Source organism: Sus scrofa, chromosome 1 (assembly GCF_000003025.6).
Source record: "Sus scrofa isolate TJ Tabasco breed Duroc chromosome 1, Sscrofa11.1, whole genome shotgun sequence".
NCBI classification, from domain to species: Eukaryota; Metazoa; Chordata; class Mammalia; order Artiodactyla; family Suidae; genus Sus; species Sus scrofa.
The window spans coordinates 85,138,434-85,156,265 of record NC_010443.5 but is presented as its reverse complement, the minus strand read 5'-3'; positions in this window follow the sequence as shown (position 1 = coordinate 85,156,265).

The following is a 17,832-nucleotide window of genomic DNA, read 5'->3' as shown; positions in this document are numbered from 1 at the left end:
GATTAATGTTTTATAGTTCTCAGCATATAAGTCCTTTACCTCCTTGGTCAGGTGTATTCCAAGGTATTTTATTTTTTGGAGTATAATTTTAAAAGGTATTGTATTTCTGTATTCCTTTTCTAATATTTCATTGTTAGTATACAGAAATGCAACTGATTTCTGAATATTAATCTTATATCCTGCTACTTTGCTGAATTTGTTGATCAGTTCAAGAAGTTTTTGGGTTGAGTCCGTAGGGTTTTCTATGTATAGTATCATGTCATCTGCATACAGTGACAGTTTTATCTTTTCTCTTCCTATTCAGATGCCTTTTATTTCTTTTGTACCTAATCAAACTGACAAGCTTTTGCACAGCAGAGGAAACCAAAAAGAAACCAAAAAGACAACTTACAGAATGGGAGAAAATAGTTTCAAATGATGCAACTGACAAGAGTGTGATCTCTAGAATATACAAGCAGCTTATACAACTCAACAGCAAAAAAGCCAACAACTCAATGGAAAAATGGGCAAAAGAGTTGAATAGACATTTTTCCAAGGTAGATGTACAGATGGCCAACAAACGCATGAAAAAATGCTCAACATCCCTGATTATTAGAGAAATGCAAATCAAAAATACCATGAGATACCACCTCACACCAGTCAGAATGGCTATCATTAATAAGTCCATGAATAACAATGCTGGAAGTGTGTGGAGAAAAGGGAACATTACTGCACTCTTGGTTGGAATGTAAGCTGGTCCAACCACTATGGAGATCAGTATGGAGGTACCTTAGATATCGATACATAGAACTACCATATGACCCAGCAATCCCACTCTTGGGCATATATCCAGACAAAACTTTCCTTAAAAAATCGCATGAACCTGCATGTTCACTGCAGCTCTATTCACAATAGCCAGGACATGGAAACAACCCAAATGTCCATTGACAGACAGTTGGATTAGGAAGATGTGGTACATATACACAATGGAATACTACTCAGCTATAAAAAAGAATGAAATAATGCCATTTGTAGCAACATGGATGGAACTAGAGACTCCTATACTGAGTGAAGTAAGTCAGAAAGAAAGACACAAATACCATATGATATAACTTATATCTGGAATCTAAGCCATAAATGAACCTTTCCACAGAAAAGAAAATCATGGACTTGGAGAATAGACTTGTGCTTTCCCAGGGGGAGGGGGAGGGGGATGGAGTGGAGTGGTTGGGGAGCTTGGGGTTAATAGATACAAACTATTGACTTTAGAATGGATAAGCAATGAGATCCTGCTGTTTAGCACTGGGGACTATGTCTAGTCACTTATGATGGAGCATGATAATGTGTGAAAATAGAACGTGTACATGTATGTGTAACTGGGTCACCATGCTGTACAGTAGAAAAAAATGTATTGGGGAAATAACTATTAAAAAATAATAAACTGGGAGTTCCCGTCGTGGCACAGTGGTTAACAAATCCGACTAGGAACCATGAGGTTGCGGGTTCGGTCCCTGCCCTTGCTCAGTGGGTTAACGATCCAGCATTGCTGTGAGCTGTGGTGTAGGTTGCAGATGTGGCTCGGATCCAGCATTGCTGTGGCTCTGGCGTAGGCTGGTGGCTACAGCTCCGATTCCACCCCTAGCCTGGGAACCTCCATATGCCGCGGGAGCAGCCCAAAGAAATAGCAAAAAAGACAATAATAATAATAATAATAATCTGATAATAACAACAACAACAAAAAATAAATAAAATAAAAATAGAACATAGTTTATGCTAACTTTCATAGTAAAGGTGATTTATGTCTTATATTTAATATTTTAAGCATTCGTTTTCTTTTTGTTAGTTTTCTTAAACTGACATGGATAGTCAATAACTATGCTTATGAGAAGAGCATAAAGAAATGTAGATTTATTGCTATATATTTATCTAGTTTCAAATGATAAGTATTGGAGGAAATATTAGCATTAAAATTTGGTATTTAATGCCAGATCTTGGTGAATACTTGAATAAAGTTTGTTATTCCAACTGGAACAATTTTCTGTTTTTTTCAAATTTTTAAAAATACAATTGTCTTACAATGTTGTATCAGTTTCAGGTGTACAGCAAAGTGATTGATACATATATGTGTGTGTGTGTGTGTATTTATATATGTATATATATCTGTTCTTTTTTCCCATAGAAGTTACTTCAAACTATTCAGTAGATTTCCCTGTGCTATTAAAAAATATTCTTGTTGATCATCTATTTTATATAGTAATGAGTATGTATTGTTCCCATTGTCTTAATTCCTCCTTGGCCATCCTGGCTCCCCCCATGCTAAACAGAAGATTGGTTTGAATTCTGTGAGCTTGTTTCTGTTTTGTTTTGGGTTTTTTTTTGGCTTTTGTCTTTTTAGGGCTGCACCTTGCGGCATATGGAGGATCCCAGGCTAGGGGTAGAATTGGAGCTACAGCCACCAGCCTATACCACAGTCACAGCAATTCGGGATCCAAGCCAAGTCTGCAACTTACAAATACCACAGCTCATGGCAACATTGAGTCCTTACTGATCGAGGCCAGGGATCGAACCCACATACTCATGAACACTAGTCAGGTTTGTTAACTGCTGAGCCATGATGGGAACTCCATTGTTTCTGTATTGTAAATAAGTTCTTTTGCATAATTTTTATTCGATTTCACATATAATCTCGCCCCTTCCTGTTCCATACACTTGATGAGTAGATACACGACCAACTTTATCTTTTCACCTGTTCCCACATGCAAAATATCATGATATCATATTTTTGATATTTTTTGGTATAAAACTTCATGAGATGTTTGTATATTTTGGAGATTAATTCCTTTGTTTGCTTTGTTTATAAATATCTTCTCCCATTCTTTTTTTTTTTAATGGTTTCCTTTGCTGTGCTAAAGCTTTTGAGTTTAATTAGATCCCATTGGTTTATTATTGTTTTTATTTTCATTACTCTAGGAGGTGGATCTAAAAAGATATTTCCATGATTTATGTCAAGGAGTGTTCTGCCTATGTTTTTCTCTAGGAGTTTTATAGTATCTGGCCTTATATTTAAGACCTTAATCCATTTTGAGTTTATTTTTGTGAATGGCATTAGAGAATATTTTCATTTCATTCTTTTTCATATAGCTGTCCAGCTTTCTCAGTGGAACAATTTTTATGGTAAAAGGAGATACTAATCTAAGGATGACAGGATAACAAGTATACCCTGGGAAATGCCCAGACTAACTCAGACATAGGTTTACTCTAGATGTGAGGATTAAACTATCCATAAAGGTCAAGGGCGAAATACAAAATTGTTTAGGTTAATAGATCTACATGTCTATCTCAACACTTCTCTGATTTTGTTGGGTGTGGATGGAGTTCCTTTCTTTTCACTGCACTCTTGAGTCTAGCTAATGCTCAAAGTCATTGAATTGATGAACAATTAATAAAGCGAAACATCATTTCATATACAGAGGTTATTTGAACTCTTTCCCATAGGACCTCAACTGGGTAATTCAAAGTCTGTGGCAGGAAAAGCACTTGTCTAAAATAACTCATTTGCACCAGGATGGGTTCAGACCCTCTATCCTGGAAGCATTACTTCTTCACCTGTGAGTTATCTTTTTTCAGTGACTCAGAACAAGTCAAGAAGAGAGCTCTCACCAGAAATCAACCCCGATGGCACCTTAATCTTGGACTTCAAGCCTCCAGAAATGCAAGAAAATACATTTCTCTTGTATAAGTCAAAATACCTAGTCATTGGTATTTTGTTATGGCAGCCCAAGCAGACTAATACACATTCTCTTTTCCTCCTTACTCAACACAACATTCACAATTATTACCATCATTTCACAGTAACTTCTCACTTTCCTTGCCCTTTCCTGCTCCATACACTTGATGAGTAGATATATGCCCAACTTAATCTACCTTTTCACCTGTTCCCACATGCAAAGTAAAGATGGCCAGAGAAAGACATAAACCATGCTAACTTTCAACTCATGATCATAAACCCCAAATGAGTTCATAGAGCTGCCCAGAAATTACTATTTTTCTAGTCTATTAATTTTCATATTCTCTTCAATATTACACCTCTTTCCTGTACCTCCAGAGTAAGTGTGCAGAAATAAAATTTTTGGATTTGGGGGTGTGCTCATTTGCAAGTCTGTAGACATTGTCACATCACTTTTCAAAATAGTTGTGTCATTACAACTTCACAACATGGTCATAATTTCATCTTCGTCATTCTAATGGGGAAAATATATATCACTACATTTATTTTGCATTCTAACTACATGTAATTATTTTTTAATTATCATACAATTATATTTAAATATAGACTCTGTCAATCAAGAAATACTGAAGACTGTAAATAGGAAGAGTTTATTTGGCGTCAGGTAAAAAGAGGAAATATTTGTCATTTCTGAAAATACATTCCAGAGGTAAAAGGACATCAAAGGGAGGATTTGCATTGTGGAAATAACTGTAGTCTTGGGAAATTTGAATCAATCTAAATATTCATTAATTGTGGGATACTCAATGTTGGCGCTGGTTCCAGACAGATCAACATGGAAGATGTTGAAAGTAATGGTGAATGAAACAGGAAAGGTGGAGGATGATATGTACAGTACATTATCATGTATTGTTTAGTGCACATGCCAGATAAAAACCTTAAGGTAAATAGATTGGAAGGATGCCTCTAACTACCTGTCAGGTGGCAGTTACCACTGAGAAGTTTGGAGGGGGCTAATAGTGAGAAGATTCATAACAGGAGTCTAGCTAAATTGCTAACATTTTATTTTAATTAAATAAAAAGAATGAGAAACAAATACGACAAAATAACTGCAGTACATATTTTAAGCAATGAGGATATTTTTACATTTTATCTATGTACATTTTTCCCTTTATTTTAAAATTTCTTTAAAAGAGAATATGGTAAAAGAAGGGAAACAGACACGTGAAATTGAAAATACATGCTCTATAAAGTTTTGGAATATAAACAATCTTAAGAAATCTCTTTTAGGAGTTCCCGTTGTGGCTCAGCGGTTAACAAATCTGACTAAAATCCATGAAGATGCAGATTCGATCCCTGGCCTTGCTTAGTGAGTTAAGGATCCAGTGGTGCCTTGAGCTGTGATGTAGGTCACAGACGCAGCTCAGATCTGGTGTTGCTGCGGCTGTGGTGGAGGCCAGCAGCTGTAGCTCAGATTCGACTCCTAGCCTGGGAACCTCCTTATTTTGCAGGTGCGACCCTAAAAAGCAAACAAACAAACAAAAAAAAAAAAGAAAAAGGAAAAAAAAAATCTTTTTTATAAATGCTGAGATGAGAGTTCTTCCAATTTAACAGTTTCACAACTTGACACTTTTTCAGGTCATTATTTCTTAAATAACACAGGGAGGAAAATCATCTTTACGCTATTAAGATGACTAAAATAGGGCACGAATAACTCCAAGAATGAGAACTATTCTGAAGGAGAGTAGAATTTGTCAACCTAATTTAAGCCTCTTTGACATAAAAATTATTTTAGGCTTTTTTTCTTTTTTCTTTTCTTTCTTTTTTTTTTTTTTTTTTTGTCTTTTCTAGGGCTGCACCCACGGCATATGAAGGTTCCCAGGCTAGGCCACCGGCCTACACCACAGCCATAGCAACGGGAGATCTGAACCATGTCTTCTACCTACCCCACAGCTCATGGCAACGCTGGATCCTTAACCCACTGAGCGAGGCCAGGGATTAAACCCTCAACCTCATGGTTCCTAGTCAGATTCGTTAACCACTGAGCCATGACAGGAAACTCCAGGCTGATTTTTTTTTTTTTTTTTTTTTTAAATCCTTTTAGGGCTGCACCTGCAGCATGGAAGTTCCCAGACTAGGGGGCGAACCAGAGCTGCAGCCGCAGCAACACAGAATCTGAGCTGTGTCTGTGAACTTCAACACAGATCATGGCAATGCTGGGTCTTTAACCCACCAAACGAGGCCAGGGATTGAATCCGAATCCTCATGGATACTGGTCAGATTCACTACTGCTGAGCCATAACGAGAACTCCTAGGCTAATTATTTTTAAGAAACAGTAGACACCAGAGAAACTCTGAAAACTGAGCAGAAGTTACCCTTCCATAAGGCATCTACATTTGTAAAAGATTTTCCTCTCATAAGGGTATTCCCTCACCATACCAGGAAGAGAGATGACCGAATCTCTAGAAACTTTTACCAGTGGAAAAGGCAGAGCCTTAAATATGCATAACAACCATATTCTTGTTTACTGTGCTTTTTCTAAAAACTTCTGAAAATTGGATCCCACATCAGTTGTCTTTTATCTTTAGCTAGAGATGGTACTGAAGGTAACAGCTTGGCCTGCTTCAGAGAGCTACTCAGTTCTCTGGGTAGCTCCCCTGTATATAGGAATATACATGTTATTAAATTTCTGTTTGCTTTTCTCTTGCTTTTAAAAAAATAGTATTTTATTAAAGTATAGTTGATTTATAGTGCCCTGTCAGTTTCTGCTATACAGCATAGTGACCCAGTCATACATATCTACACATTTTTTTTTTCTCCTACTATCTTTCATCATGTTCTATCCTAAGAGACTGGATATAGTTCCCTGTGCTATACAGTAGGACCTCATTGCTTATCCATTCTAAATGTCATAGTTTGCACCTACTATTCCCAAACTCCCAGTCCATCCTACTTCCTTGCCCCTACCCCTAGGCAACCACAAATCTGTCCTCTATGTCTGTGAGTCTGTTTCTGTTTTATAGATAGGTTTATTTATTTGTCTTTTATTATAGGGTGAGTCTCTGCTAAGAACCTAGAAAGGTAGAGAAAGAGTTATTTCTCCTGCTCACCAACATACTGTGGATGTGGTTAACACAAAAGTTTTCTTTGAATAGTTAACACGAAAATTTTGTCTTTATTATTACAATATTACAATCAAATGGAAATGGCTCTTTTTTTTTATTTGTGATACCCTAGAGCACCATTTAAATTAGTTTATTCTAGGCTTATGTTATAGAAAATAACATTGGTCCAGCTTTTATCAGCATTTGTCCCCAAATAAAAATTTGTAACCACAGTTTTTAAATATTCAAAAGGGTTAAGGATTGAGCTGTAGTTTTGAATCGCATATCCTTATTTGTTTCTGAATGTTTGTGTCAATCCTTAATTGTTCCTAGAAGTTCTAATAATGGATGAAGCCTAAATAGCCTTTATTAAACACACTCTCGAGACATTCCTTGTCTAAACACACTCAGGATACTTATATTACGACTTTAAACAGTTATCTTGGATTTATGTTTCCTAAACACTTTTCAGTGTTTATTTGCTTTTTTATTTTTTATAGATTGGAGCCAGATGGCAGCTGTCTACACATAATGCAAGTAACCAAAACACAGAAGCAATTAGTTTTATTCATGGAGAGGTCAAATTGTTATGGAGCCTTGTCTTGAGAAAGATTTGATGACTGAAACCTACACAATCATCACCTGAATATGCTGAACACTGAAATTCTGATGAGAAGACGTAGAATAAGTTTCCACACTATCTGATTCTCAGGACTGGGTGTAAACTTAAGACATTTCATTTACCTGAAAAAGTAACTAAAAGGTATTAGGAAGCTATGTCATATCATGCTATTGGAGACTATTTAGAATATTATTTCACAAACTGAAGACATTGGTTTTAACCTTTCCCCCCATACTTCAGAATCTGCTAATAAAATGGTATCTATGTATTAGAAGTATTATTACTAAATAATTGTTAAGTTGCATATTAAAAAAAAAAAAAAAAAAGACTGGAGTTCCCATCATGGCTCCGCAGAAACGAATCCCATTAGGAATGATGAGGTTGCAAGTTCGATCCCTGGCGTTGCTCAGTGGGTTAAGTATCCAGTGTTGCTTGTGAGCCGTGGTGTAGGTCACAGATGTGGCTCAGATCTGGCATTGCTGTAGCTGTGGTGAAGGCTGGTGGCTACGGCTCTGGTTCAACCCCTAGTCTGGGAAACTCGATGTGCTGAGGGTGAGGCCCTAAAAAGACAAAAAAACTAAAAAAATAAAAAATGAAAGACTGAAGGAAGAAATTGCTTTCTGGTATGATCTGTTTATTTCTCATGAGTAATCCTATACTATTAAGAAGGATTACTAGAAATGCAAACATAATTAGCTTCTTGAACATGTGTGTACAGTTAATCAATAATACTGGCACTTGTGTCCTCACTACAAGCAACTAACAAATTTTCAAGCAAAACTAACTTTCTAGAGTAAATCTCTAAGTGCTGTAGAAAAGCTTTATTAATTCTGAGCTATATTTTTGCCATTGTTGTTGCTGATCTTTGACCTCCTGCTTTCATAATATAAATAGCGCATTCCAAAGCATGCAACGATGGATGACAGTTTACTAGGACATATGTATATTATCTTTTAGGGCTGAAGGTGTGGCATATGGGAGTTCCTGGGCTAAGGGTTGATTCATAGTTGCAGCTTCCAGCCTATGCCACAGTCGCAGCAACGCAGGTTCCGAGCTGCATCTGCAAACTACGTAGCAGCTAGCGGCAACGCTGGATCCTTAACCCACTGAGCAAAGCCAGGGATCAAACTGCATCCTTATGGATACCAGTTGGGTTTGTAACCTGCTGAGCCACAACAGGAACCACCCAGAAGAATTCTTATATCCTTTAGCAAACTAACCAATGATGATTAAAATTTAGGACTATATGCTTACAGCTAGACTTAAATATGACCAGGATTAAATAGAAAAAGAAGAACATGATGGAAGGCAGTATGAGAAAAAGAATGTGTGTGCATATATATATATATATATATATATATATATATATATATACATATATATATAAAATGACTGAGTCACTATGCTGTATAGCAGAAAGTGACACAGCACTGTATATCAACTATACTCCAATAAAAATAAAATTTAAAAAAGAAAAAGAATCATTCATTGTCTTTCTGAGAGAATATACTTGATCTGCCCAATGTTAGTGGTCAATCTCCCATGATAGTACACATTTCTGATATGCTGTCCACCAAACATGAATGAAGGACCTACCCATTCAAGAGTCTCAGCTTTAATCCTGAATAGACTACATTCTAACTCAAATCTCAATCCCAGCAGTGTATCTGAATCACTTATGAAATTTTGTAAAGGTTAACTAGTCCTGGGTGCCTCAATCGTATTTTTATACAGAAAAATAACTCATTTCTATCCTATTTTCTCCATTTGTGATGCTTGTGGGAAAAAAAATTACAAAGTTTTCACCAAGCTGAAAGCAGAAGTCCCAACGTTTTGTTTCAATTTCAGGCAATGTTAAAAAAAAAAAAAAAAAAGTGACCTCAGTAAATCCTTACTCATTACTCTCATATAGTATTTATTTAATTAAGCACAAAAATAAGCCAACCCATCAGAAAATTATTATGTAATCAAATTAATCCATCTACTAAACAACTTTCTGGGTTCTAGTTTGTAAATCTGTGTTCTAGTTTACACCATTCTAGAAGGCACTGAGAAGAAAAAGGAACCAACACATTTTAAAAGAAAAAATTCTTTAAAGGGCCTTGGTAACTTTCAACCTAATGAGAATATTTTCAGCTTTAGTTTTCATCTCTTTTGCCAATGATCATGTAAAATAAAAGACTATTTAAACCAAATCTGCTTTTATGTAAATCTATAAAGCCATTTTTTAAGCTTTGACTTGATCATATTTACTTTGGAGATCAACAAGTGAAAACATTTTTATTTTTGCAAACAAATTCACTAAACAATGTACCACGTGGGGAGAAAACATATCAGGAAATGCAATCAAAATAAACTTCAAGCAGTCTTACTTTTAAAATGTTTTACTGCTTTTCCAAGCTCTAGGCTATTGGCCCAGCCCCTCTGCTTCTGATATTTAAAGAACCTGTTTTGAGAATATTATCTCATGGCAAAATAACACCTTGTAAGGTATTGAACAAAATCCAGAGCATTCAACTACTGCAAAACATAGGTTTTATCTGTCAACTTGGATATCGTTTTTAATTGTATTCATCATTTAGTTCTTTTCTTCTGATCCTGTGGGGATCCGTAACTGTGTCCTAGCCAGTATTACAGCTCAAACAAAGAACATAATTTGAAACAATTTCTGCACTCAAATAACTTGTAAACTTCAGTGATTTATAATTATGCAACTATAACAATAGAATAAATTAAATTAAAAAAAGAATGTGTATTTTGAGGAAACATCCCAACCTATAAGTATATGAAAAATGATTCAACTTTGTAAATAGATGAAGACAAAACATTTAGAATTATTTTTCAAAATTATTTTCCAAAATTGGTTTTGTATAGAAACTTGTGTTGTTTCAAAACATATATCTCCATCTATGCAATAAAATCGTTTAAATCATTTACCTTTTTCATTAATGTTCAAGGAATGAAAGGAAATATGCATAAATTATATCATATTTAGAAGAACATAAAATAATTTAAAATGAAGCATCATTTAGGCTTTACCACAGAACAAAGCATTCATTTAGGTGAGTGTTCCAATAAATGAACTTATTTTTTTTATTTTGGTAGAAACATTTAAAAACTGCACTGCATTCTCCACCAGATTGTGGAACACTGCATATTTTTAAGTAGCAATGCCATCATTAAAAACATGTCATTGTCCTGCTATATAGCACAGGGAACTATTTCTAATCACTCATGATGGAACATGATGGAAAATCTCATGAGAAAAAGAATGTACATATGTGTATATATGTACAACTGGGTCACTTTGCTGTACAGCAGAAATTGACAGAACATTATAAATCAACTATTATTAAAAAAAAATTCATTATTTTTACTGTAACAGAAAGATGTCCAAAAGGGCCATTAAGTTTCTCAGACATTTTGCCACTAAAATTCTTAAATCTGCTTTGTATAGTTTCCCCCTATTTTCTCTCACATTTATGTAATGAACAATTTTTTCTCACTAGTACCTACTTGTAAATACCTTGTACCTACTTTTCCAACGTCTCATCCATTAGCACCTTTGTAGTATGCTGCTTCGATTCTTCTGTGAGCTAGAAAAATAGACAGAAAATTTTGCTAAACATGTGGCCAAATAAAAGGGAATACACATTGGTTAAAAACAAAAGGGCTCCCTATGAACAAAGCAGATGAGATTCAGAGCTTGACAGGCATTTTTCTTCACTCTTCTGATGTCTCATTTCCTAGTTTATGATTCTTAACAGTATTCCCTATAGTTGAAAATGTTCTCTACATTAAACTCAATTTTATTCAAAAATCACTAAGATGACTTTTTTTTTAAACAAAACATTCTTTTAGACCCTATGGATGACAGAAATGTGACAAAAGCAGTCACACAAAGGGTTGTAATAAGGAGGGAGATAAGCTTTCTTTACCATAGAACATTTGTTGAGCTATCAGAAGGTGAAAAACTTTTCTCAGGGTATCACAATCTATGGACAAAAATGACTCTTAACCACAATAGAAAAATGCAATAGTAGATATATAAAATATTATCAGTATAAGGAGGAGAGCTAAGAGGAAAGATAAACGAGTGGGAATTTAAAGTAGTAGTCATTTTACATTCAAATTGAAAAGAGATATTTATTGCTAGGGATTAATTCTAAAATTCATAGAAGCAGCTAGATCAATGTACAATTGAGAGAGCTCTCTTTCTAGATGTGGATATTCCATTAGTAAAGACGAGAACATGGCCAGCTCTCTTTTACAAATTCTAGAACATTCAAAAGTATTTTTTTCTGTTAGGGAAACAAAATCACTCACACTCATTATAATTTTCAGATTAACTTCATATCTTCTCATAAATTTATTTATACTATATTTTATCTTTTATTTCGTTTGAGCATGTTTCCTTTTATTGCTTACCAATTTGGAAGTACCAAAATATACCTCTATTTGTCTACTCTTTGTCATTCTATCTTAAAAGGAATATTAAATCTATATTTCCCTATTGTCACATTACATTTAAAGAACAAATGACCATTCATATTAGATTGGTTTACCTACTTTCTTATCTCTTGACCGTTGCAATGAAAATTTTATATGGTTTAATACATATTGCTATGTAATATTCCATAGAGTTGAGATGTCATAGTTTACTTATCATTTCCCCCTTATTTTAGACATTTGTGTATGTGTACTTATTTTGGGGGTGGGGTCAGAAAATTGTCATTAATCTCTTTTTGTAAATACCTTTGTTAATATCTCTGATTATTTTCCTGTTTTGTTTTATCTTTTTTGTTCTTTTTCTTTCTTTTTTTTTTTTTTTTTATAAATTCTTAGATGAAGTACTGGGTCCAGAGACTGGGTATTTTTTTTTTTTTTTTTTTTGCCTTTTTCTAGGGCCATGGCATACGGAGGTTCCCAGGCTAGGGTTCTAATCAAAGCTGTAGCCACTGGCCTACGTCAGAGCCACAGCAATACCAGATCTGAGCTGCATTTGCGACCTACACCACAGCTCACAGCAACGCTGGATCCTTAACACACTGAGCAAGGCCAGGGATCGAACCTGCAACCTCATGGTTCCTAGTCAGAGTCATTAACCACTCAGCCATGACAGGAACTCTGAGACAGGGTATTTTTAAGTTTGTAATAAACTATTTTGTATCCAGAAAAATTGTGCCAGTTTATACTTGAACCAGCAGTATTTGATAGGACTAATCTGAGTACACTTTATTTGAATAATTTACAATATCAGGATTATATCCTGTTTCAGAAAACAACTTGTTAACCAAAAAAATTAAATAAAGGGCTGTCTTATTCTTTCAAAAAAAAAGCTTTATATGGTTTAATTCTCCCAATAAATTTTAATTATTAAAAACTAGAATTTTTGGTCTAAGCTATTGTTTCTTCCCTTTAGTGTTGGTGTGTGTGTGTGTGTGTGTGTGTGTGTGTGTGTGTGATCTTTAACTCGTTTTATCAATCCTCAGTTTTACTATCATTGTATTTGTATAGATTAATCTATCATTATTACAGTATTTATTGCTTTCCCATTATTTGCTACGATCTTCATCTTTCCCTGTTTTGAGAATTTGTTCTGATTTAATTTAATTAGAATAATTCCCTGAAGAGTTTCCTCACCACAGGAGTAGCACCCCATCCACACTCCAAATAGATTTTTACACAGATTAACTCACTTCTTTTCTACCACCCAACAGCTCTATCTATAAGCCTTGCCTCAGACTTCTCTGGCAGTGAAGGACATTTTTTAAAAAAGTACCTGGTGCTTTTCTAGATTCTATTTATCAAAGTCTTGATCAAGGACACCCTACTTTAAAGGTCTTAGCAATACACAATATAGCTATATATGATCTATGATGCTACATCCTTAAGGCTCTAACCTTAAGTCAGCCATGATTAGATGAGCAGCAGGACAGAGTACCAGGCTCTTGTTGAAGTTACCACCTTTCCACAGTTTACAAATGCTTAACTCTTATTTTGCTTTCTTTTTTATTTTTAAAATTTTGCTTTCTAGTCTGTAGACTCTACCGAAAAACAAAAAATCGTTAAAGTGTCCTAAGACATCAGACAGAGAGAGTGTAGATTCTTGCCAAATATGAGGAGGAATTGTTATTTCTAAAGTCTTGATGGTATTAAAGATCCAGGGTCTCCTAAGTACCCTGATGACATGCCCACACTTTTTTGCTGTGTAATCTCAGGTATGACGACTGCCAAGTGAGAGTGAAAGCCTTCTTTGCCCAAGCATTTTTATAGACAGTCGTCAACGATCACCTAATGATTGCGGCTTTCTCAATTTCATCCATCCTGTTAATCACTGGAAAGACTTGGCTTTAGTGTCAATATTAGAGATGCATTTTCACCAGGAATGATGTAGTTCACCCAAATTGCTACCTTCCTTCCACTCTCCATCTGGGTTTTCCTCATCAAAACAAATCAAGACAAAAAAAAAATCCTCTAAAAGTATGAAGAATCTTCTAATACAATTCAAAAAATATACAGCCAAATTTTATACTACCTGCCTATTGAAAGTTACTAACAGAGAGAACAAATAAAAAATATATCTGTTTTGTCCATTAATGAATAGTGGTGGAGTTGTTAAAAAAAATAATAAGCCAAAACATTTTTTGAAAATGGATATCCAGTGGCACTAGCTAACCTGAATCTGCCCTTGAAACTTCAAATCAAGCAAGTGAAAATAATAATCCAGATGAATTGGCAATAAAAATTGGCAGTATGTCTGTTTTTAACATTGATAGCTCCCAATATTTCCGATTTTGTAAAGAGCTTACATTACAAAAGTGTTAAAAATGTCAAAAACACAAAAAACAATGCAATATATATGTGGAAAAATAGATTCATGAAGAAATGGATTTTTGTGCACCATACCAGGGGCAATACTTTTGCCCAATACTCCATTCTGAGCTGCTTCTATTTCTGTTTCTTTTAGAGATCTCCGAATAGTTATTTTTTAGACTTCCACATTTTAAATACACAATTATTTTAAAATAGTAACATAGGAGTTCCCTTCATGGTTTAGCTGTTAACAAACCTGACTATGATCCATAAGGATGCGGGTTCAATCCCTGGCCTCATTCAGTGGGTTAAGGATCCGGTGTTGCCCTGAGCTGTGGTTTAGGTTGCAGACACAGCTCAGATCTCATGTTACATGGCTGTGGCATAGTCAGCAGCTGCAGCTCTGATTTGACCCCCTGGCCTAGGAAATTCCATATGCCCTGGTGCAGCCCTAAAAAGCAATACGTATATATATGTGTGTGTGTGTATGTATGTATATATATGTGTGTGTGTGTGTGTGTGTGTGTGTGTGTATGTACATGCATATATATATAAATATTGATATGGAAGAAGCATTCTTTAATGAAGTAGTATCCAGACTTTGCTTCACATTAGTATCAATTGCTGAGATTTAGAAATCCATTGCCCATGTTACACATCAGACTCATTAAATTGGAATGTGTGGAAAGCAGTGAAGATATTAGTAGTTTTTAAAGAGCCCCCATGTGATTCCAATATGGCTTGGGACCCTCAGCCCTAATGACTAATCATATAATGGTTCAAATAAAGGCATTTTCATTTATTTTAGGTACACGATGTAACTCCAGCTTAATGTTTCAAGAAATACTGAATGAATTGTTCTAAGGCAAAGCCCAAGTATTAATATTATTTCACAGTTCCCCCAGCTTAGTCTAATCTTCAAAGCTATGCTTCAGAACGTTGGCCCATCTGCTAACAAGATGTTAATACCTTCCAAACCTACTCAAATGACCAGTTATGACTAAATGATCATATAAAACTCATTTGTCATTTGTAGTATTGTTTTCCTATAACTATACACTAAGTTTTTGGGGTTTTTGTTTGTTTGTTTTATTTTGTTTTTAGCTACACCTGCATCATATGGAAGTTCCCAGGCCAGGGACTGAATCTGAGCCACAGCTATGACCTATGCCATAGCTACAGCAATGTCAGATCATTAACCCATTGTGTTGGGCTGGGGGCTGAACCCATGCCTCAGCAGTGACCAGAGCCACTGCAGAGACAATGCTGGATCCTTAACCGGCTGAGACACAGAAGGAACCCCCTAAATTATTTTCAAAGATGTTTCCTCAAATATGTCTCTTGCAATCATGTTAATATTATGAAAATGCTTAGATGATTATATGTTTATTGTTAAGACAAACAAAATCAATACAAGAAAAACTGTCACAAATTAAAAATGAAGTTAACATTCTATTAAAAGATGAAGAGCAATGTTCTCTCTATTGCTTAATATGTCTTTAATGATTCTACCACATTTTACTGCCTGGTAGAATTGAAAAGTTATTACCTAATTAGTAAAAAAGAGATCTGCTAATCTTCAGTGAGCATGGAAATAAGCTGGAAGTTAGTGAAAGCCCTGAGATTTTTCGCCCTTATCTAAAAGTCCTTCTAAAAGTATGGCCTTAAAAATAATGTTAAAAATGAAGGTTCCCTTCTTTGTAATGAAATATAATCTCTATTTCACATCTAGAAGTATCTGATTTTATTTTAGACATAGTTCCAATAGAATAAGTAAAAAGCTACATAAGGTGCTCCTGCTGTGGCACAACAGGATCTGTGGCATCTTGGGAACAGCTGGGACGTCATTTGATCCCAGCTTGGCAGAGTGGGTTAGGGATCTGGCGTTGCCACAGCTGCAGCTTAGGTCAAGACTGTGGCTCACATCTGATCCCTGGCCCAGGAGCTCCATATGCTGCAGGGTGCCCAAAAATGACCAAAAAAAAAAAAAAAAAGTCACATAAATAATTACAGATAGGTAATTTGAAACCCTAGATTTTGCAAGAAAGGTAACAAAAATTCAAAATATATGATTAATCTGAGAATGCAATATTTGTTTACAGCAATACCTTCACAGGCCATATAGTGGGAAACTAAATATGGCACAAACTGATGGAAAACGGTGTCCTCCAAATTATGCATAATATCTTCATAATGAAAAATAGTCCTGAAGTGCATCTGAAAGGAACCAGAAGTTAAGAAATCATCAGATGATCATTGTCTATTTTGGCTCAGAAAATAAGAATTTTATTTACTTTGAGGGACACAAAGGGGCTTATTCTATTGTCATTGTGCTTCTAAGCACCCAAATCACAAAGCAGAGCATCCCCTTCAAAGTGAGGATGCTAACTAAGCAAACAGAACACACCTGGTCAACCAGGTGAGTTTTCTTCTGATTAGCTGAGGGCTCACAGGGACCAGTTAAGAATCCATGGATAATGCACATAAATATATATATTCACACACACATATATACATATATACATGTATATGACTGGGTCACTTGGCTGTACAGCAGAAATTGACAGAACATTGTAAATCAACTGATAGAACAAAACTTAGCAAAATTTTTAAAAAAAGAATCCATGGTGACTGGCTAGAGCTTTTGCCTTATCGCTTATTAAATGTTTTATGTATCACTCCTGCTGACAAAACTATTAAAGAGCACACAATTACAAACATGTTCTATGAAGCATTGATACATTAAATAAAACAGGAAAATAAATACAAAAGACAAACTTAATTGAAATTTTATTATTGAGAGACAAAAGTTGTAGACCTTGTTGAAACATATATGTGGCAGTAAAAGATTGAAGAGGTAGGTTTTGAAAGGTGTGAAATATATTAAGCATAAAGAGAGAAGGAAATTACAAGCTGATTGCATTGTTTTTATGATGGGGTTAAATAGTAATCTCATCTGAATATACACAATGCTAGAGTGCTTCCAAGCTTTTGCAGGCCAACATAGGCAATTAATGGTTTCCAAAGATTTGTAAAACCACTTTGACCCTGAGAAATTACCCTTGCAAATGTACTACATAAATAGAACATTCATGTGCTTAGAATGCACTTTGTTTTATTACAAAACAAGCTCACTCCATATAGAATTTAGAAATTTATTTTGACTTTACAATCCTAAATAGCTGATTGATTATTCAATAGCTGTTTGACAAAGCATTCATTTAAAATAAATTAGTATTGCTAAACCAAGCCCAATGCTTACTAGGAATAAATGGGTCCTCTAACTTGACTTATTCTGTAGTACTACAACATTGCTTGTTATAATATAATTATGTGGACATTAGTGTGGCATTTAGAACCATGTGAGGTACCAATAGATACTGATAAATATTTGCAAATATTGAGGATTAAAGAAACGTCCTTTTAACCAAATGGATAAGAAATTTTGAGCTCCAGTGGTCTAATTTATTGTACAACTCAAACTTTTACCATGTATCCTTTTCTTTTCAGATTAGTCAATCAGTGTCTTTTAAGCACTAGGTAAAAGGAGACAAAATGTGTTGCTTTCATTAATCAATGGATT